We start from the raw sequence: 22,908 nt of genomic DNA on the forward strand, positions 1-22,908 counted from the left end.
ATCTTTGTAGTCCTACAGTTCTCAAGCTGGGCTAAGGCAACTGTATGAACTTTAGTTTTTTCACTTGGGACCTATGAGATATTGAAAACATTTAAAGACAGCAACGTCTGCCTAAACTAATATTGTTAAGTTGTTTGGGCTTAATTGCTTAATAACTGAAACTATTATATAATTATTTTCCCTAAGGGCATCCTGAAAATATTACTGAGACCCTAAGGGTGCCATGAACTGAGAATGTTTGGGGACCTCTGATAAAACCCATGGTCAAAACATGAGTGTATGGTGACAGTAGGGACAAAAAAGGAATACAATATGAGTATATGGCATACATGACAAAAGTTAAGACTGAAATTCACAAATCATTAAAACATATAAAGTGATATGAAAATAAATATATGAATCTCACTTAACAGAGTAATAATACTAATTTGCAATATAAGTAGTAATTCCTGATATGTTGGTTTCCAAAGGTACGATTTGTGTCAGCTCTTTAGAATTTTTAGAATTCATAGTATAATTGACTCTTGAACAGTGAGAGCATTAGTAGCACTAATCCTCTGCATAGTGGGGAATATGTATATAAGTTTATAGTGGGCCTTCCAAATCTGTGCTATACGTCTGTTGATTCAACCAACTGCAAATTGTTTAGCACTGTAGTATGTATTTATTGGAAAAATTCTGCATATATGTGAAACCGCACAGTCCAAACCCATTTGTTCAGGTGTCAAGGGTGTATATCGGCCAATAGAGAGGACATTAACAAGGGTAATTATGTGCCTACCTAACACCTATATTGGAGAAGGCAATGGCACCCCACTCCAGTACTCTTGCCTGGAAAATCCCATGGATGGAGGAGCCTGGTAGGCTATAGTCCATGAGGTCACAAAGAGTCAGACATGACTGAGCGGCTTCCCTTTCACTTTTCACTTTCATGCATTGGAGAAGGAAATGGCAAGCCACTCCAGTGTTCTTGCCTGGAGAATCCCAGGGACGGGGGAGCCTGGCGGGCTTCTGTCTACGGGGTCGCACAGAGTTGGACACGACTGAAGCGACTTAGCAGCAGCAGCAGCAGCAGCAACACCTATATAAACCTACTTATCTCATTGCATATTTAATGCCAATTACAACAGTACTAGGCTATATCACCTGTTTATTTGCCAAATGTTCCTACTGTTCTGTGGACAGGACACAGAGTAAAAGATCCTACTTTGTGGTGATTTTTCTGAACAGTGTCCATATACACATACATACATACATATTATATAGAAGACTTCCCTGAGGGCTCAGACAGTAAAAGCGTCTGCCTACAATGCAGGAGACCCGGGTTTGAGCCCTGGGTCAGGCAGATCCCCTGGAGAAGGAGATAGCAACCAGTACTCTTGGCTGGAAAATCCCATGGATGGAGGAGCCTGGTAGGCTACAGTCCATGGGGTCGCAAAGAGTTAGATACGACTGAGCGACTTCACTTTCACTTTCACATACATATATCACACACCAGGGAATTCATAATTGAAGGGGAAACACCATTTTGTGATTTGTGATTATCAATTCACACATGAGATTTGATAATCATTGAATGATAGTTAAGGATAGTTAGTTAATGCTTCGAGTTTTTTTTTTTTTTTTTTTTAATAATAAATATTTTGATATGGGCTTCCCTGGTGGCTCAGTGGTAAAAGATCTGCCTGCCAAGTCAGGAGATGTGGGTTTGATCCCTGGGCCAGGAAGATCCCCCACAGAAGGAAATGGCAACCCACTCCAATATTCTTGTCTGGGAAATCCAATGGACAGAAGAGCCTGGCAGGCTGCAGTACAGGGGGTCACAAAGGACTTAGACATGACTTAACAGCTAAACAACAAAATTTTGGTATATTTTTGTCAGATACTTAGAAAATTCTAAAATATGTTACATACCACAGTTTTTATATACACACCTTGGTCCTGATTTTTGTTTAGAATTCTTCGATCACCTTTGTCTTGGAATGAAAGTCAACCAATCTTGTTCCCCTCAAAAATAAGTTGACATGGAAATATAGTGTCCAGTTAACATAGCAACATGAGCTGTCAATATATACATAATTTAAACTTTTAGAGTACTCCCACTAAAACTCAGTAAAAAATTAATTTTAGTGATGTGTTTTATTAACCTTATATCTAAACTATACTTATATAGTTTAACTAAACTAAACTTATACTATCAACATGGAGCAAATAAAAATTATTCACAAGATATTTTATGTTGCTTTCTTGGGGAAGGAAATGGCAACCCATTCCAGTGTTCTTGCCTGGAGAATCCCAGGGACGGGGGAGCCTGGTGGGCTGTCATCTCTGGGGTCGCACAGAGTCGGACATGACTAAAGCGACTTAGCAGCAACTTAGCAGCATGTTGCTTTCTTACTGAGTCTTTAAAATGTTGTGTGTACTTTTTATATTCAATGCACTTCACTTTGGACTGGCCACATTTTAAATACTTATTGGCTGCCTTATGGGACAACACAGTTACAGACTACAGTAGGAGCACCTGTTGTCGCTTATTAAAAATTCAGATTCCTGACTCTTACAAGACACTTACTAAATCAAAAGCTCTGAGGAGTCTAGTGATCCGAAACTTAGAAAATTTTGCAGCTGATTCTTCTGCATGTTAACTTTTAAAAACTATTTTACTTCTAAGTGTGGTAAATCATTAATTCCCTACCATCTGTACTTCTCTCTCACTTTGTCTTTCTGTCTCCCTGTCACACACACACATATACACCCAGTACTATTAATCTAAATTTGTTACTATCTTCCCGGAAGAGGGAGTAAATTCTCTATCTTTTGTTTCCTCTCCCCATTTTCAGAATTTGAAATTTTTCTATAAAAACAAGTGAATTATTTCTGCCAGTAAATATATTTCAAAAAATAAATACATGCATAAGTAGTGTTAGCATTTATTTCCTCATTGACTGGAATAAAAAGATAGTGTGCTAACATACAAGAACCATGCCATACATATGTTTTCCACACTGATAAGAAAAGTCAAGTAATGTGACACTTTACAAATAAAAGGAATTCTAACAACTTAAGCTGAAGAATTGATGCTTTTGAACTGTGGTGTTGGAGAAGACTCTTGAGAGTCCCTTGGACTGCAAGGAGATCCAACCAGTCCATTCTAAAGATCAGTCCTGGGGGTGTCCTTTGGAAGGAATGATACTAAAGCTGAAACTCCAGTACTTTGGCCACCTCATGCGAAGAGTTGACTCATTGGAAAAGACCCTGATGCTGGAAGGGATTAGGGGCAGGAGGAGAAGGGGATGACAGAGGATGAGATGGCTGGATGGCATCACCGACTCAATGGACGTGAGTCTGAGTGAACTCCAGGAGTTGGCGATGGACAGGGAGGCCTCGCGTGCTTCGATTCATGGGGTCTCAAAGAGTCGGACACGACTGAGTGACTGAACTGAACTGAACTGAAGATCTTAAGACAGTTTAAATAACTTAATACTTTGTGAGTCTATTTCATATTTTCAAAATGTGAATTCTATATTTTTGATATAAGAATGCATGGTAGTCATTAAATAACTTCATTGAACTGATTTTATATTTTAATTCCAAAGAATTCAATTATGAGAGAACAGGCATCATAGCACAGCACTGGCAAAGAACCTGGGTTTTGGGATCAGATAATTCTAGATCGAGATCCAGCTCTATGATGTGTCCTTGGATAATATGTTTACTCTTTCTGTGCTTTAGGTGTTCTCATTTGTAAAATAAGAATGATGAGTGCTCTAAGAACATAGGTATGATTGAAACAATGAATGAGATAAGAAACAGTACTTAATATGGCATGGTTCTTATATGTTAGCACAACATCTTTTTATTCTAGTCAATGAGGAAATAAAACCTAACACTACTTATGCATATATTTAATTTTTTTGAAATATATTTGCTGGCAGAAATAATTCACTTGTTTTTATAGAAAGATTTCAAATTCTGAAAATGTTATGCCAGAGCAAAATTTTGCCCGTGTTCCGCTGCCACTGATCTAGAAGTTGGGCAATTCTCTTCTATTCACTTGGTGGCTTCTCAGCGGGATTTACAAAGAATACAGATAGCAGGCACAATTTATTAGACTTTCCCCTTTTTTAGTTAAAGCATTTTTAGTCAATTTTGTGCTTAAGGGTTGAGAAAACATTACTCAGTACTTCCTAAGTAAGTTCAGTGCACTCAGGGAATTGGTCAGGATGGCCATAACATTTTTTCCTCACAGAGATCATTGATTATCACATCCCCACAAGTGATGAATGGCAATGAAAGTGAAAGAAAGGAATAAAAATATTAATATCTCAAAAGAATCATGCAATTCCTTTTCTAGAGGCAGGTGACTTTTTACACACCTCCTGTTGGTGAAGCAAATACGAACCGAATTCTTGTGTTAAATGTGTTTACTTCTGCACCAAAAACAGTAATACAGACAGTGTGTTTCAATTAAAAGGAACCCTGGAGCAAAAATGTGTTACAGTCAGGGGTAGAAGCAGAGTGTATCATTATCTAGTAGGTACAGCAGTCAAGATAATGAACAGCTAAGAAGACTGGACAATGGTAGGTGAAGGATGACTTGTCATGGAACTGTCAATAGAATCTGAGCTCCTATTCCATTAGAAGCTGCCATCCAATTGCGGGGATGTGCTGAGCTATTGGAGGAAAAAAAAAGCTAAAATAAAAGTGGCCTGATAGTACTTAGTAATTTTAAGACTGATTTAATATTTTGCCACTATTACCAAAAACCTTAAATCAGTGATTTCAGTGTTTAATTCCTCTGATTCTGAGTTGATGGTCTGTTACCATCCTCTACTGCCTTGACCTTTAAATAAAAGTCCTCAAGAATTTTTCTTTTTAGGGGTTTTGTTGTTCATCTTCATTAGCGTAAGATTTGAATAAGGTTTGGAATTTTGTCTTTGCTGAGGGGCATTAGGATACTTTCTAAGTTATAATGAGAGATGGATTGAAGATGTACCGGGTTTGCATAAACATGGATTGCTACTGAACTGAATCCAAGTGTCAGCATCCCTAGTCAGTAAAAGCCAGGTAACAGATAAGCCAAAAGAATCAGAAAAAAAAAAATAAATAAAAGAATAAGGTTGGGTTTCAAATGAAAAATTCATTAATGCTGTAAATCCAGGAAGACATACTTTAAAAAAAATCTAGTCAGGTGATAGAAGGAATCAGAGAACAGTAAATGTAAGTATTTTGGATTCATTAATTCATTCATTCAACATGTATTGGATACCCATTTCATGCCAGGGTTGTTTTAGGTCCTGGGGGGTAGGCAGGGGTGTGTATGTGCTCAGTCACATCTGACTCTTTGCAACCCCATGGACTGTAGCCCACCGGGCTTCTCTGTCCATGGGATTATCCAAGCAGGAATACTGGAGTAGGTTGTCATGTTCTGCTCCAGAGGACTCTCCCGGGGGAAGATGACAACCCACTCCAGTATTCTTGCCTGGATACATATCCGGCATTGGCAGGTAGGTTCTTTACCACTAGCACTACCTGGGAATGCCAAGCACTCTTAGTAGAGAGGTAAGATATGGATAAACACATGAACACAATCATTTCACATTGCAGTGAATGAGATGAGGAAAATAGAACAGAGTAATATGGGGGAGTGACAGGGGCTCCAGCATAGCTGCTCAATAACAGCCTCACTGGAGATAAAGGATTTTCAATCCAGAGGGAGAGGAAGCTGGTAGAAGGGAGATCTAAATGGATTCAAGTCTAAACAGAGGAAGGATGTAAGAAGAAGCTGCAGTCTTTTCAGCTTTCTCTGTAGTGCTTAAATTCAACCGGCTTCCCTGAAACACTCAGAGCCCCCCTAAGCACAGATGTTGAGATCATTCTGGTAAGTCTAGTAGTTTCTTCCTTCCCAAATCTAGAAATCTCCAGATTGATAGACACATTGTAAATTGCTGGAAAGTCGCTCAGGGCTTTTTCACTCACTTTAGTTCTTGTGTAGGAATCTCTGTCCTTATAATATTAGGCAGTCTGCTTTATGTCCCTAGAGCCATCCGTTGACACTCCAGAGATGAAATCTTGCATCTTACAGATTCTAAGTATACAGAGTGCCCAGTGCCAGGCACAGAGTAGATACTCTAAATATTTTCTGCATAAAAGAGAGGTGGGATGGCGAGGGAGATGGGAGAGGGGTTCAGGAAGGAGGAGACATATATATACCTGTGGCTGATTCATGTTGATGTATGGCAGAAACCAACACAATATTGTAAAGTGATTATCCTCCAATTAAAAAAAAAATGTTTTTTAAGAAATAATGGGAAGGAACACCTCAAAAAGTCAAGCTGTTAAATCATATTCTCATAAATTGTTACCGAATATATACTTGCAAGAGTTGTCAAGGTCTAGGGTCAATTTCAAAAGAGCAAGGGCATTTTAAAATCCCTGGGTCTTACCTTTAGAGACTCTTATTCACCAGTCCATTCTGAAGGAGATCAGCCCTGGGATTTCTTTGGAAGGAATAATGCTAATGGCCACCTCATGCAAAGAGTTGACTCATTGGAAAAGACTCTGATGCTGGGAGGGATTGGGGGCAGGAGGAGAAGGGGATGACAGAGGATGAGATGGCTGGATGGCATCACTGACTCGATGGATGTGAGTCTGGTTGAACTCCAGGAGTTGGTGATGGACAGGGAGGCCTGGCGTGCTGCGATTCATGGGGTGGCAAAGAGTCGGACACGACTGAGCGACTGAAATGAACTGAACTGAACTGATTCAGTGGATCTGAAATGATATCTGTCTATCTGATTTTCTTTATTTCTTTTTTTTTTTAAGTTCTCTAGTTGAGTCTAATTGGTAAGCAGTTTTGTGAGTGCTGTCAGATTTAGGGAGGGAGACAGGGGAGAAACAAAGATTTACTTTCCAAAGCTTCCTTGACTTGCTTTTGTATTAAGTGGTATATTTACATGGGAGGCAACAGTCAAGATAATCCTTATTGTGTTTAAGAATATAGCAGATAAAGGTAAATTTCATTGTTTCAGTTCAAAATTCTGAAGCCAAAAAGGGCAAGATATAGGTCTTCTGTTTTGAAATATGTGCAAAATCTGCCTGTCTGTCCCAGCCACCCCCGCCCCCACCCTAGTTATTTTAATAGCCAGAAAATTCCACACACTGAAGCATATTTAATAGTGTCGATCTTCACATACTGAAAGCTTTGGATAGTTAGAATTTGAGATTAGAATTCAACTTTTTCCCCCTATTAAGTGCCAGCCGGGCGAGTTGCATTAATGACTGTGGTTATGTTTGAATGTAAATGGGGGACATCTGGCGATTTCAGGAGATCAAACGTTGGGAGTCTGCATGATGACTCTCATCTGTTTGTCACCCAGCAGGTGTAATGGATGGCAGGCATGTGGGCTCTCTGCCCAAGTTAATGTACAGGCCTAATCTATTGAGGGGAGAGGTTTCCCTTTGCAGTTTTAAAGCGTCACAGCTCAGGATAGGTGTGGGCACGGTATGGGGAGAGGGCAGATGGGGTGGCTGTTTTCCACTGCACCACTTCTTTAGTAAAATAGCCGCTTTCTAGCCTACAGGCATTTCCCTTGTCCCGTTTCAACAAACTTCCACAGCCCAATTTGTTATTCAAAAATTTATGGAAAATGTATGTTAAAGTGAAAAGGGTACATTGTGCAGAAAAGGGAAGCAGCTTGTAAGCATATCATTACGTGTGAGCCATGGGGCCCACAGATGGCTCTTCTCCTCAGAAACGAGAGTGGTGCCAAAAGCTAAACTCTAAATACATTTAAATCACATATCTTTACTTAAAAATGGAGTATTTTGGACGGAAAAGCAGATGATATTTAAGTACGCAAGTGGTATTCTTTTGTTCCTCATATAATAGAGCCCTTTACAAAAGTCGTTGCCTTCTAAGTGTGCAGTAAGCCTTTGATTCCCCAAATTCGCCAGAGGATTTAGTGGCAGTGCACGGCTCAGTTCTTAATAGGATTAACCATTGAGGTAGCACCTTGCTAGGAGAACAACTCTTCAAGCCTCCTTACAGTTACTGAAAAATTAAAGGATTTATTTTGATGACTGTGTTCAATGCTAGCAGCAAACCTTTGTTTTACAGATTAGAAATAGTAACAAAAAATTATCATGGCATACGGGCTTCTTATTTTGATTGAAAATAAATTTAGTTCGTAGATTGTGCCAATCTTTAATTAATTAGGGGGAGGGGAGCCAAAGAGATGAAGGCATTTATTTGCTACTTAATATGATGACTTTTGGGAATACATATATTTTAATATAGTAATCCTGCTGATTTCCTGTTTGGGATGTGGTTATATTTATTCTTTTTGGAGAATTTATATTTTAAAGGGTACAGTTCATGTTGGTGAGATGAAAATTGTAAATAACCAGTTCATTTTTATTTCTTCTTCTGGAAGAGTGGCGTTGTTTCCACTAGCACCTTATACGATGTTTTAACTCTGAAATTAGTGGCGACTGGATATCCTTCATTTTCATTGATACTGTTAGATCTGAGAGCAGTGTGATTAAAATAGGTATTATTTGTATTAAAACATTTAGAACACAACATTTTAATACTCTAACAGCTTCATCTGTCTGGTGATTGTACTTTTAGACAATCTTAAAGTACAATTATATCTATATGACATTTAGAATATGGGATCTTTAATTTTCAAAATATTGCAAAGACTTCTCATTTCCACATTTCTCTACCTCCTTTTCCCTCTCTTATTCTGAAATATTGAACACAGAGTAAATCCCTTCCAATTGTAAAAGGCCTGTAGTGAGTTGATATATATGTGTGTGTGAGAGAAAATACCTGTATGTGTGTGTGTGTGTGTGTTGTGTATACCCATGTGTGAGTAGTGTGACTGAATGAGAGAAAAACATGAATTACTTAAAAAAAAAATGATTTCATTATTTTCAGCAAAGTATAAATAAAGCATAGCAATGGCTGATAATGTGTTGATAAATAGAAGTCCATTGGAAGCTATTCTTAATGGAAAGATATGAATTGATTGTGATTTTTAGTAAATTGATCATTTCAAACTGAGTGCAGTTGAAACAAATTTAAAGATGCTTCAGGAGTTTTTGTTCACAGACTGGCTAGCTGTATTGATTCTGTTAATTTTTGTGAAGAATTTCCTACTCTGTCTTTTCTGTGAAATATCATTATAGACCATCCCTGGTCAGTATTCATGTATTTGGAAACCAAATCCCTTATAAAGGAAATTCCCTAAGCTTTTTCCTTCAGCTTATTTTGTAGTTTTACAGCGTTTGGCGGAATGCTGTGGCTATTTGTATTCAATAGTTATTTTGTATTCTGGGTCAGGCTCTCACCAAGGATGACTGTGTGTTGATGTTAAGTGTTAGGTGGTTGGCTCACTTGATAACTTGTTCCCTGCTCACTTGAATAACCCACCCTGGGTAGGGAGAATGCAGGGCACTGCATGAGCAGAAAGATGTTCAGCTGTCTCCATGTCAGGAAATTAATATGATGAACAAGTAGGTAACCCATTGAGGGTGATAGTTGAGGGGATCAGATTAACAGATTACATAGTTTGCTCTAGGACAAGAGTTCTATCTGTTGATAACTTTCCAGTGAAACCACCTGAGTGATCTGGGACATCAGTTAAAAAGAGATGGCTACCATTCATGAAGGTCAAACTCTTTTTCTGATTTCAAAAGCATTCTTATATCAAGGGTTAGTTGTCCATCAATCCTTACTTAAAAATAAATGAGGATAATTTTATATATCTATTTTTATGTTTCAGTGCAAATCTAATGCTTCAGAATGTTTCAGTGTATATCAACTCTAAGCAATGTCTTCTGTCAAGTTTTTATTTTTTCTAAAAGATTTCAAAGTTTCTATGAAGGACCCATGTACATTCCTTCATGTAAAGGAAATCGTCATCAGGGGATTCACAGGGACCTATAGGTTTCTGCTTGAACCTTGTCTTTAAACTTGTCTTTAAACACAATATATTGCATCCTAAAGCTATTCAGAAAATAAAAACATTCTTATATATGATCAAGACCTCTTTTGATTGTATTCTGGGCCTCCATAAGAATGCTATTTCATATACTTTAGCAAAAGCAAATGAACCTCAACTATCTATGAATTAATTATAATTAGTGCCTGATTTAATGTTTTTCTTTTGCTGTTCCTTTTATATGTATCCCTCTGAAACAAACATTATTCTAGGCTGCAATACACAATTATTAGTTTAAGTTGAAGTGATTCTGTATAAAATTGGCCTCATATTTATTCATTCAAAAAATGAGCAGGGAGAAAGTGAATATTTTATAAAACTCCAATAATGTATCTATCAAAAAACCCTTAAGCAAACTAAAATCTGACCCTTTCAAAATTGCTTAATGAATTGGTATTTCACGGGGTATCTTTTCAAACTTCTGTCGATTTTTTTTTCCCTTTTATTGAAGCCTTTGAGCAGAAGCTTTGGATCACAGATTCTGCATTTGAGAGTTGAAAATATGATTTTGTTTTGATTGTGATTTGATTGGTGTATCTCTACACACAAACCAATATATATGCACCAAACCCAATACAATAGAAAGCACATATTCTGAGTAAAATTTTGCTAGTATTTAACAGGTTATTGTGGAAACCTCTGTGTAGGAGAGAAGATGATTTAAATTAATTGAAATGTTATCCTAAAGCATGAACATTTCAAAGATTCCACATGGGGAGAAAAGGAGACTTTTTTGGTCAGAAGTGGTTTGGAAGGGAATAAATCACATTATAAAAAATAGATATTATTCTAAGTGTACCGTGTTGTTATTATGTGTGATATTGGTCAGAGCCACCAGCGACTGTGCTTTGTTAATTAACCTCTAACATATACTTGATAATTCTGTAATCTATTTGCCACAACCTTAAGGTCCCTAGGGAGGCTTCAGGGATTTCCGGATGTTTTGAAATGTTTTCTTGGGCTCTCTCCTCTTCAGATCCAACTTAGTTAGCTTGGGGATATCAATGAATTTCAAATAGCATTTGTGATGAGGCCTCTCTCTTACTCCACTGTACAAATTTGTCATTAAAAGCAAATAAAATATGATCTTACCCACCCCCAGCACCACAGAGTGGCCTAACAACCCCCTCATGATAAGAGAAGCAAGATGTATTATGACTGTATTAGAGACTTCTTTATACAAAGCAGTGTTATGTTTTAGGTTATTCACATTTAATAGCTTTGCTATTTATGTGACTTTTGATGTGTCCTTCTGATGCATATGACTAAATGGCAGGATTTCAGGGGGTGGCTTGCATCTCACACTTTAATCCACCTTTTCCTCTGTGTCTGACACAGGTCCTTAAACAGCCTTAGTGCCTGACAATAACTGTGCACATGTGAATACAAAGACCAGATTTCCTTGTTAACTACTGTCATCTAGGGAAGGACTGTCCAATAGAAGTATAATGCAAACCCCATATGTTATTTTTAGTGCTCCAATAGGCACAGTAAAAGTAGTTAAAAGAAGCTGGTGAAATTAATTAAGTTAGTATATTTTATTTAACTCAAAATATCCAATGTTATCTTTTAAATGTGTAACCAATATAAAAATTTATTGAGTTAGTTTATATTTTTATACTAAATCTGTGAAGTCACATGTGTTTTCCATTTACATTACATGTCCTCGCAGACTAACCACATTTTAAGTGTTTAATAGCCAATAAATAGCCATAAGTGGCTGTTGGACAGCATAGATCTAGAACTTGATATAATATCTGATACATAATCTATTATGTATTTGTCAAATGATTGAGTAAATGGTACTAATTGACTGGTTCTAGTATATCCAGATCAATTAATAATTTACTACCTTATAAAATTATTTCATTGCAGGTCTAAATTCCTCTGGATTAGAATATTCATTTTTTGAATAAGGCTACAGTTTCTAAATATTTACGTGAATTGTAGGGTGCAAACGGCTTGAGTATTCTGGATTTCATTCATTTGAACACATCATTTCATTTTCTTCTGCCATGTGGAAGGAAATTCATATGCTCATATTTTTATGTCTATGAAATCTTTATTTTTATTCATTAGAAAGAAGTCAATTAATTTGCATTTACTAATCTTGCATTCTTCATGTTGTAATATCATTCTTTTCATATCTCAAGGGAAAATTGTTCATATTTCTTTTAAGCCTATAAACTTAATTTCCATTAAGGGAACTAGTAGTTTCAATGAAGATAACAACATCCTGCAAGTTTTACTCCTATTGTTTGGCCTTTTATAGGTTTGTCTGTATAATTTAATTTTATAGCATTTGTGTAAAATAGGTAGTCTGGTATTTGTTTAATTTTTCTGATATGCTTAGTGGCAGAAAAGTCTATCTGAAAGATGCAAATTGAGACATTCCTAAATTACTCCCCAAATGTCAACAATATTTAATTAATTTAAGTTGCTCATTTTATAATACTTTTAACAAGAGTATTTAGATTTCTCAAATTTCCTATATACATTAAATGAAAAGTTAAAATATTTTGATTGAATCAACAGTGGACCCAGATTAACTACCATCAGTAACCTAGAAAATGCATTTCTAAAAACTATTTGTTATAATAAATAGATGGATGGCATAGTTCTATTTATGCACATTTTTTTTTATATCCCATGTGTATTTATTTATAGAGAGAAGTCTGGAAGGGTGCTCACTAACATGTAAGCAGCTATTATCACTGTCTAATATGCTTTAGAATGACTTTAAATGTCTTTGTTTTTATTTTACTGTACCTTCTTTTTTACAATTGTACTATAAAAGAATATTCAAAAGTAAATTTGAATATTATTTCATTGTAGTTGCATAAATTCCCATATATAAAATCTAATAGAAACTTATATTTTAGAAAAAAATATAAAGTTTGGGTTGAGTCAGTTGTATTATAATTTAATTAATAAGATCTTTAATTGAAATCTATAGGTATATTATCTAACATATCAATGCAGATGGAAATCTAATAAATAACATTTGGTAAATATATTGCCATACTTAAAGGCAATATTTATTTCTAAATATTTGCTAAGTGAAATATACTGATCAAAAAGTCATTTCCATTTTTCCATTTGACAAATATATTCATGATGCATATAATAAAATATGAGGTAAATTTGATACTTCAGAAACCAGTATTTTATATAATTCTAATTCACTAATAAAAAAATAATAGCTAGCATTTACTCTGTATAGTTAATAAGAGAATTATCATTTTAATCTTTGTAAAAACCCTATTAGTTAGATATTGCTATTATTCCTCTTTTACCCAGAAGGAGTCTAAGGGACATAGGCCTTCTAAATTTGTCTTGGAATCCATGGCTGTTGTGTTTTTGTCATATGCTAAACACAAACAGTTTAACTGTAGAGCGTAGTGATTTACTAATCATTGTGCTGTATCAAATGTAGTATGTACACTGACCATGCTTGTTTTTATTTTACATTCAGGCAATGGGCTTTCAAATTTATAATTAACATGACCTGAAATAACAAAACTAGTAACATATCTCTTGCCTAAAATTAACAAATGTCTCATAGTAATTTTTGAAAGAAATTGGTAATCTAGCTGAAAAAAATATTTGATTCAAGTACAGGGTTATCTGCAGGTTCAAAGATGGAAGTCAGTGACATGCCCAAGGCTGTACAGTTAGTCGATGGGAAGATGGACAAGCTCCATATGTTTCTACTGTTGAGGCCTACTTTTATGGTTTGGTACTATTTCTAAATATAAAATTAATTTTTAGAGTCCACGCATTAGTGAATCTTCAAAATATTCTTGCGATTTTATTTAGTAATAAAATTGTTAAATTGTGGCTCTTATTAGCATTAAAAACTAATATTCAAGAGAGATTAAAGGATCAGAACTGCACAAGTGAGTAAACAGATTTGATTATAAGGACACCTAATTATTACAAGGTAGGATATAATTAAGTGCTAAAGTTGTGCGATATAAAGACAATAAAGGCTGCAGAGTTTCTAAAGAGGAAATCAAAGAACCATATTGCTTTGCTGGGCTCTGATTGCCAGGTTGAAAACCGGAAAAAAAATAAAACCGAACAAAATTGAAGCAAGTTGACACAAGGTCTTATCATTCTGTCTGGTCCTGTCAATTTGTCTTTTAAAGACACATAGTCTTGATCAGACAATTCTACATCTGTCATTTCCTTATAATCAGATGACCAATGTACAAGATAAAACAGCAGAGCAAGACAAGCAGAAACTGTGATGAATGTGTGTTGTATGCCTACTGTGTTCCAGAAACATTTTGTTTCCTTATTTCTCAATTTTGAGTCATAGGAGTTTTGATCCCACTTTACAGATAAGTAGATTGAAGCTCAGAGGGTCTAAGGAACCTTGTATGAGCTTGTGCTTGTTAGCGATAGACAGTTCAAACATGTCAGTCGTGGTTTAAATTTTTTACCCTCCCCTTCTCTGTGGCAAGCCCTCTTCCTATCTGGAAGATCAGGAAGCTAACACCTGTTCTTTATTCCATACAACCAGGAGCCTTTGTGGAGGGTCAGAAGGCTTTTCAGAGTGGTTAGGAAAGATAGAGCCATCAGTGTGAAAACACCACTTGCCCTTGGGAGGAGGGTGATCAGGAGTGTAGTACCCAACTGTGGCTACATCCGAGCACTGGAGATGCGGTCAGCCAGACCAGCCGCTCTCCTGCTCTCCAGGCTGCCTGGGAAATGCTGATGGGTGGTGGTGGTGGTGGTGGCAGGGTGCTCCTTTTGACATGGAGTGATCTGGAATGAGAATGACTAAAACAGAGCTGGGAAGTCAAAAGCATTGGTTTTCAACTATTGCTTCTCTCTGTTTGTGGATCTCTTTTCATGTTTGGGTTATTTGTGAAATCCCTTTGCAAACTTAAGAAATCTCCCTGCATCTCCGCCAGTGCCCCAATTCCACTGCCAGGAGAGAAGGGAACCTAAATGTAGAGCGAATGTCTTCTGCGAATTTAGTCGATTTGTGGACTTTTTTTTTTTTAAAGGGGCAGAGGTATGTGCGTGAATTTTTAAAAAGATTTCCTAATTGTTGGGAAATGAGCACAAAATCTTCCTTGATGATTTTGAACCTGTGGCCTCAGCGTGGTGATAACAACTATGACGGCGATCACAGATGACAAGTGTGGTAGTGACACCGTGTGAAAGGCACTGAACTAAGTGCTCTAGTGGATTTTTATCTTAATCTTCACAACATTTCTGTGAAATAAGTGCTGCTGTACCTTAGTTTCTATTTAAGGAAAGCTTAGCTTATTTGTCCAAAGCAAGTTGTGTTGGAGTCAGGGGACGTCCCGTCTCCTGTTTGCCTGTGGTGCCAACTAGCAAGTATTTGATTGCAAAAGCTGGCAAAATAATGCTTAAATTGTATGGATGAACAAATGGTACATTTTAAGATGAAACAAATCATTTGTAAATGTGAAGAGCAGCCTTAAAAGCTGTATATTCCTAGAAAGATGCTTTTAAACTGTTCTCCCATTCTAATACTGTGCATTTCAGTGTATATATAATATGCAGCATCACATTTGAAGGATAACAAATCGGTACACTATTGTATCTTAATGAGAATGGTGTGCCATAGTCAAAATACGTGAACTAAGTAGTATGTTTTATACCATATTTTACATTCTTCTGTTGAAAGATATTTGAAAGGGTAAGGTGTGCAATTAAACAAATTTAGCTCCTGATTCCAACTTGCCTATATTTTGAAGATATATGGTGTTTATTTGCATTTTTATTCTTTTTTTGTTTTATGTGCTCATTTAAATCTTATCTCTTTTCTTCTTCTTTTTTTTTTTAGCAGTTACATCCAGCTGTTTATTGCCTAAGCATTCTGGGGCTTGCTTCATCACTTGGCTTTGCTGTGGAGCACTCCTGTAGAGCTTACTGAATTGCATATTGAAGATCCACCCATTTGGTGAGTGGAATCATAGCTACAATTTTATGTTTTGCTCTGCTCAAGTTGTGTTTGCATTGTTGACCAAAGTGCTTTCATATAGAGAGCAAAATAGGGCTTTTCCAGCTCTGTGTAAGAAAGCTGGCTTTTCTTTTTTTTTTTTTTACTTTTTTTTTCTTTTTCCCTTATGGACAAAAGTAATTTGTACTGTCATTTTCTCTCTCTGAAATCAGCAATTCTCTCTCCTTCCCAACCCAAGAGAATGACCTTACCATTCTTCAGTCATGCATCTGTTTCTTATCTACCTGAATGGACCTCTCCCCAGCTCTCAAGTTCTCATTCCCTGACCTCTAAGAATAATTTGGCCATCACACTTTTGGTATTCGCTATGTACACTTGGAAATAAAACGTGGTGGTTGTGATTAGCTGGCTCACATAGTATCACATTCTCATGTATAAAGACCTTTTGGATGGAAAAACTTGGCCCCCTTTATCAGAACTGTTTAACATTGTTAATCTGTGCAGGCAGAAAGAGAAAAGGGAGCTGGAAAATCTTTCTTCCTCTTTTATTGTCCCTGAACTGGCATTCTCAATATATTTCTACAGCATCCAGCATCATATATCAAATGCCTTCGTCAGGCTTTCTTGAGTTTCCTATATCCATTTTTCTATACCGTTTTGCTCTTTTCAGTCTTGCTTTTATATTTTTACAAGTTAAATCCTTGTACCACGATGGCTTACCTTTGGGTGGGACAATTAAAGGGTTCTCTGGGAACAGTCAATGCATTGTGCAATTCTGATTTGAAGATGCGCATCTGACTTAGCTAAAGCATCAGTTTGCAGATTAATTCCAGTGATTTGAGTATGTATAGAAATTTTGTGTTTAAGAACAAAGTGTGAGAGGAGGTCCAGTAGAGACTCATAAATGATTCGATGGATAAATGTAAGAGGTATCTGGATTAAATCTTTTTTGTTTTTCTTTACTGCTTGTAGAAATTTTTCAGTGAAAGTGAGGCAGTGAGTAAAGAACAGGTCTTATGTGGCTAAGGGAGTGGGTATGGGAATAAGGGAGGGTAATGATGGGTATATCCTCTTGAAGGAGTCATTTGAAATACAGCCATCAGACAGCCTTAGTTCAAACAGTCAATTTAGAACATACTCATGGAGCAGACAATATAAAACACCTAAATGGAAATCTCATGAGGCTGTAGTAACAATTAAAGTAGATGATACAATAAGGTACTTACCCTGGTAGATGAACAACACAGTCAGGGGTAAATGAGTGTCATCAGCAGTTCTAACTCCATTTTGCTGTCAAAGAAACTAAAGTCCAAGCAGCTGGCTTGAAATAGACCTTTATGCTACTGCAGGTTTTCCATGTTTTCTCACCATCCTATGTTTTCTTGGGTGTGTAGTCTGATGGGGAGAATCTTCTGTTAGAGTATTAAGGGTTTCTTTTTGGATTTTATTGTGCTTTGATTCTGAGAAAGGCATCCAATTTAATAAATTTCAACACACCTTAAGCTTCTCTGAAGCATCCTTGTTCCTAGTGTCTTTGGAGGTCAGATCCAAACTGGGTTGTACAAGGAAACTTGATTTTGTTAGAACATATCTCTGACTTCATGGTTGCTTCCCCACAGATCAGATACCATCCTATCCCAGAATCATCTCCTGATTCCATTTTCTGTCTTGGAAGCTTGGGTCCATTTTTGTTTCTGTTCTTAAGGAACAACCACCAAGTGGTAGAAACCCATTATAAATGTAGAGTTGTCAGTTTTGGAAGAAATAGGAGGCCTTATGGTGACACAGACCTAAGACTTTGGTATATCCTATGCTAGCCCATCCATCCTCTCCTAGAGCAAGTGACAGAAGAGAGCACTGCAGAGTTAGAGGAGGTAAGTTTGGTGGGACAGGACCTAGGAGGATGAAGCCTATGTTTAGGATTCTTAGAGAATTTTCCTAACCTTGTTGAAGCCAACAGTTGTCCCCTGTTTCTCTCTTGCTCACCCTCCCAACCTTATCATCTAATCTTTTGATTAAGATTTCTGGAGAAAATGGATCTTTGGTACGTTGTGTTCAGGGAAACAGGCAGAGGGTAATGAGAAGTAGCCTGTAAATGGGGGAAGGAGAATTGCCTGCATGCTCTTAGGAACTCCCTTGATAATGAAAGCAAGTCTCCAGATTTCAGTGGTCTGCCTAGTGTGCTGGCCTGCAAAACCATTACATTTTTCTCAATGTTCTCATTTGATTTTGCCATTATTTAGTTAAGGTAGTACTTTGATAATTGACTACTGCAACCAAAAATGTCTTGAATTTTGACTGAATAGTAAGCCCCTCAGTGAGGCCAGACTTCGTTTTCAGAAAATTACTATTAATATTAACTTTGAGAAAAAGTTATTCACGGTAACTCTCTAGCATCATATTTTATATTCTATTAAACCTGTTCTCAATTACTAATACCTACCTACTTGGAAAAGGACTCTACAAGGCTCTGCCCTCTGCTGTTCATTCAGTGTCATTTGTAGCCCTAATAGAATGGATCAGAGTAGCTTTCCCAGGCAACAGGAGGCTTTATAAATACAAACTGGTGTTTCCCCGGGTGTTCACTTTCCTCCTAGACCACCAATGTTTTTTTCCTTTGGCTTATACCTGAAGTTTTAAATGCTACTCTTTTTGTTCCTAAGAAGCAGTATAAAATATACAGCTTTACTGGCCAGGGATCTACCTTAAAGGTTTCTGTGCGACTCCTTTTGCTTCACTGGTAGTGTATAACATGGTTTTTACTCCATGGTGGATTCATAAAATACATGGGATTTAAATGGAGGTTCTCATAGTTCTAGGATAGTCATATCTCCTTTCAACCAGACTAGGATGAAATGCAAGACGTGATTTTGTTATCACTAAAAATATGCCTTTTGGCTAATTTTTTTGCTTAAAAAAAAAAAAGAAAGAAAGAAAATGAAAGAGGAAGCAACTTTAAAATTATAGAAAAAAAACTGTTATACTTTGAAAGATTGTCTTAGATAAGGGCTAAACAGAACCAGTGTTTCTAGATTTCTAATGTGATTGGAATGAAGAGCTACTTTAGGTAGAAATGTAGGGAAAATCAACAGACCTACATGAAGGCTGTGTTTTCAGCTACATATCCTGCAGTGGGTGATGTGTGGATTTAATTCTCCATCAGTAGAAGGGAAGTGACATTTTTCACTTTCTTTCCCATTTAAATAGTTCATAATAATCAGTATGTACTGAATATATAAGTGACCAAATCTCTTTAAAAAATAAGATTAGCACATTTTTCTCTCTAATTTCAGATATACTTCTATGCAAGAACTGAAATTATTAGCACCATTTTGAAAATATTACACTGAGCTCTTTTTTTCCCTTCTCCTTTTCCTTTCTTGCCAGCAGAAAAACACCCTTTAATACTCAACATCTAACCTTTAAGATGAGTGCATTTTGAGACTTTTTTCCCCCTACATTACATGCTTGAGTTGCTTCTTAACATTGTGAGATTTACAACAGGTTTTCTTTAAATATTTCACATTCTCTCACATATAATCATGCAATGTTACATATTTCACAAAATATTTTCTTGAAAATTTAAGAATAACATAGAACTTATATAACCAGAACTAATATATAATGTTTATGGTGTTTTAATATAGTAATTATGAATAGATAAAAAGTAGAAAGGAAGTTATTAAATGCATAACTTGTACCACATTTAAAAATGCTTTCTCTTTAACATAAATTCTTTCATTGAACATGAAAATAAAATCTTAATTAACCCTAAAATCTGAAGTCCCAAGAGGTTAAATATTTTGCTCAAGGGAACCAAGTTTTGGGGTCTAATCCATTTCTCCAGACACCAGTCCACTAACTGAACATTTTTTGACCAGAATATGGGATTATTCTAGAGAAAACCATGTTTTACTGTAAAGAACATGATCTGATAAGCTATGATCTAGTTAATTAATTGTATAACTTTCTAAATTATGGATTATTTTGTTTAAATTCCTGCTCTTGTCACTTAATTTTTAATGCTGAAATGGGACTAGTGTACTTAGCATTTTTGCCAACTCTCACTGGATGCAGATTTATGTTTTCAGTCCATGAATATATCAATATGTATCAAAGAGGTGTTTGTAACATGAACCAATAAAATTTTTAAATGCTATTTAAACTTTTAAGTAACTCGTTTGGTACATTGAGATGAAATACCTTTGAATGACTTGGCTTTCTATTACAAAACAGTTTTAAAAAAAAGAAAAGTATTTTATAGATGTTGATTATATCATTGGAACTATGCAAAACAAGATAAACAAATAGAACAGGATTGGGGTAAAACCAAGCATTTTAATAGGTGTTGAAGAAATAAAGGAAAATAAATGAATCCAATTTAACTGAAAAACTAAAACATAACTATATATTGTTAAAAGTTTAGTCTAATATAAATTAAATACCATCATATACAATATAAGTTGTAAATAAGGAAAAAAATTATAGTTAAGCTCTTTAAATGGTTGTGTGTGTGTGTGTGTGTGTGTGTGTGTGTGTGTATGTGTGTGTGTGTGTTGTTCATGTGTATCATACCCAGGTCCATAGAAAATAGGTAATGAAAGTAGGCATCTTAATAAAGAATGTACGAATATAAGGTCATAGTCATACAAAGAATTAAGTATCAAGAGCAGAGGGAATATAAATAAATACATTTGATTGTCCTTATTGGTGGTAGTCATGTTCTATAACGTTGCCTATAACACTGAATTAGTAAATGCTAAACCGCTGCTCCTCGGGGGAATCAAGCATTAAGTCAGTGCAGCCCTGTGGTTGCAACATTTTTATCAACCAATCAACAGATCAATATGTAACCTTGTTTTATGTGTGTTTCTGTTTAAAAACTTCTTATTTACTATATATCGTTGATTGTTAACAGTGAACTCATAGACGACAGCACCATAACTCTCCCCTGAACAAAGCTCATCTAGCACATGTATTTTCTCTATAAGGCACTTCACAGCCTTTTTGCACTTAAAAATCACTAGACAACACTATACTGCAACGCTTAGGAGTCATTTAAAATAGCAGAATCACCAAGAAAATGCACAAAAATGTAAGCACGTGGCACTAAGGAGACAATGGAAAAGACCTTTTGAGCACTGATACCGCAAGGCAGTCGCCTTGTTCCGTTTTAGTTGGGAACGTGGATATCAGGTGACATCCTGTGCCAGGAGTCTTGATTTTTGAGTGGCAAATGTCTTTAGTTTCTCTATAAAGAGAAGCCAAAAGGGGATAACCCTATGTTCAATAATTAATGTTTCAGTATTTTGTTTTATTTGGAAATGATCTAGATATTCGATGAATAGTCATCATTTGCCTTCTCTCAGAACAGACAGTTCTTGACTTATGGTGGTTTAAGAATTTTAAACTTTATGGCAGTACAAAAGAGATTCACTTTCAGAAGAAACCATATGTCGAATTTGAATTTTGATCTTTTGTTCAGGCTAGCATATGTGGTACTATACTTTTCTATGTTGCTGAGCAGTAGCAGTGAACCATAGCCCCCAGTCCCCAGTCAGCCATGCAGTCCTGAGGGTCAACAGCCACTACACTTACAACCATTTTGTACCCACACAACTGTTTGTTTTTCACTTTCAGTATGCTATTCAATAAACTACATGAGATATTCAATTCTTTATTATAAAATAAGCTTTGTGTTAGATGATTTCACCCAATTATAGGCAAGTGTTCCGGACGCATTTAAGATAGTCTAAGCTCAACTATGTTGTTTGGAAGGTTAGGGGTATTAAATGCATTTTCAATTTATATTTTCAACTTTCAGTGAGTTTATTGGAATATTGCTCCACCTTAAGATAGGAAGATCTGTATAGCATTAAGGTTTCAAGTGACCAAAATATTTTGGAAACTTATAAGTTGACATGCCATAAGGCATAATTATTGTTGAAAGTTCATTTATAAACTTTTATCTTACTTACATCCACTTAATTTACTTATTCTTAGCAATTATGTTCAGATTACTCATGAAAATTTCATGAGGTATTTAACAGTGACCATCATCTTATCTTTCTGCTAATAAATTCTATAACAGAGATAACATGAGCTTATTTGAATGTTAGTAAATCAAGGTAAATAAAAGTAGTATGTTTAACGTTGATAACACGAAAAACATGCCTGTTTCAATCAAACCAACAAACTTAAATTAGCTTTCATTTACTGATGATTATCCTAGATCATGTAAACTTGAAAAACATTTTAGAGTCTATTATATTTCTCAGAGTATACTTGATTTTATAAACAATTTTATGTCTTTGAGACATTAAATAGAAATATTTACAAATTAAATTTGGCAATATCATCTGAAAGTATAAAAATATCACAGATCTATAACATACACGCGCTAAGTCTCTTCAGTCATTTCTGACTGTTTGTGACCCTGTGGACTGTAGCCCGCCAGGCTCTTCTCTCCATGGGGTTCTCTAGGCAAGAATACTTGAGTGGGTTGCTGTGACCTCCTCCAGGGCATCTTTCTGACCCAGGGATCGAATTGCCATCTTTCTGTCTCCTGCACTGGCAGGGGGGTTCTTTATCACTAGCACACCTGGGAAGCCCGTAACATGCATACGCGGATGTATATCAACTTACAAACTCACAGATCTTACAGCTTTTGTTTTAAAATTTTAGCCATGAGACAATTAAAATAATGCAAAACTTACTAGCTTACAAAAGAACTGCTACTGCTACTGCTAAGTAGCTTCAGTTGTGTCCAACTCTGTGGGACCCCATAGACGGCAGCCCGCCAGGCTCCCCCGTCCCTGGGATTCTCCAGGCAAGAACACTGGAGCGGGTTGCCATTTCCTTCTCCAATGCATGAAAGTGAAAAGTCAAAGTGAAGTCGCTCAGTCGTGTCCGACTCTTAGTGACCCATGGACTACAGCCTACCAGGCCCCTCCG

At 36.3% G+C, this 22,908-nt stretch overlaps 1 protein-coding gene across 2 annotated transcripts in view; it reads left to right on the plus strand.

Annotated features, from left to right (window-relative positions):
* Positions 1-22,908, plus strand: part of LOC139184221 (teneurin-2-like) — a 451,142-nt gene that overhangs the window by 91,079 nt on the left and 337,155 nt on the right. For both annotated transcript variants that reach the window (XM_070793968.1, XM_070793970.1), the window contains exon 2: positions 15,838-15,954. The gene's annotated coding sequence lies outside the window, so the exon portion shown is untranslated. The remainder of the gene's footprint in view (positions 1-15,837; positions 15,955-22,908) is intronic.

This window comes from Bos indicus, chromosome 7 (assembly GCF_029378745.1).
Source record: "Bos indicus isolate NIAB-ARS_2022 breed Sahiwal x Tharparkar chromosome 7, NIAB-ARS_B.indTharparkar_mat_pri_1.0, whole genome shotgun sequence".
In the NCBI taxonomy this organism is placed as follows: Eukaryota; Metazoa; Chordata; class Mammalia; order Artiodactyla; family Bovidae; genus Bos; species Bos indicus.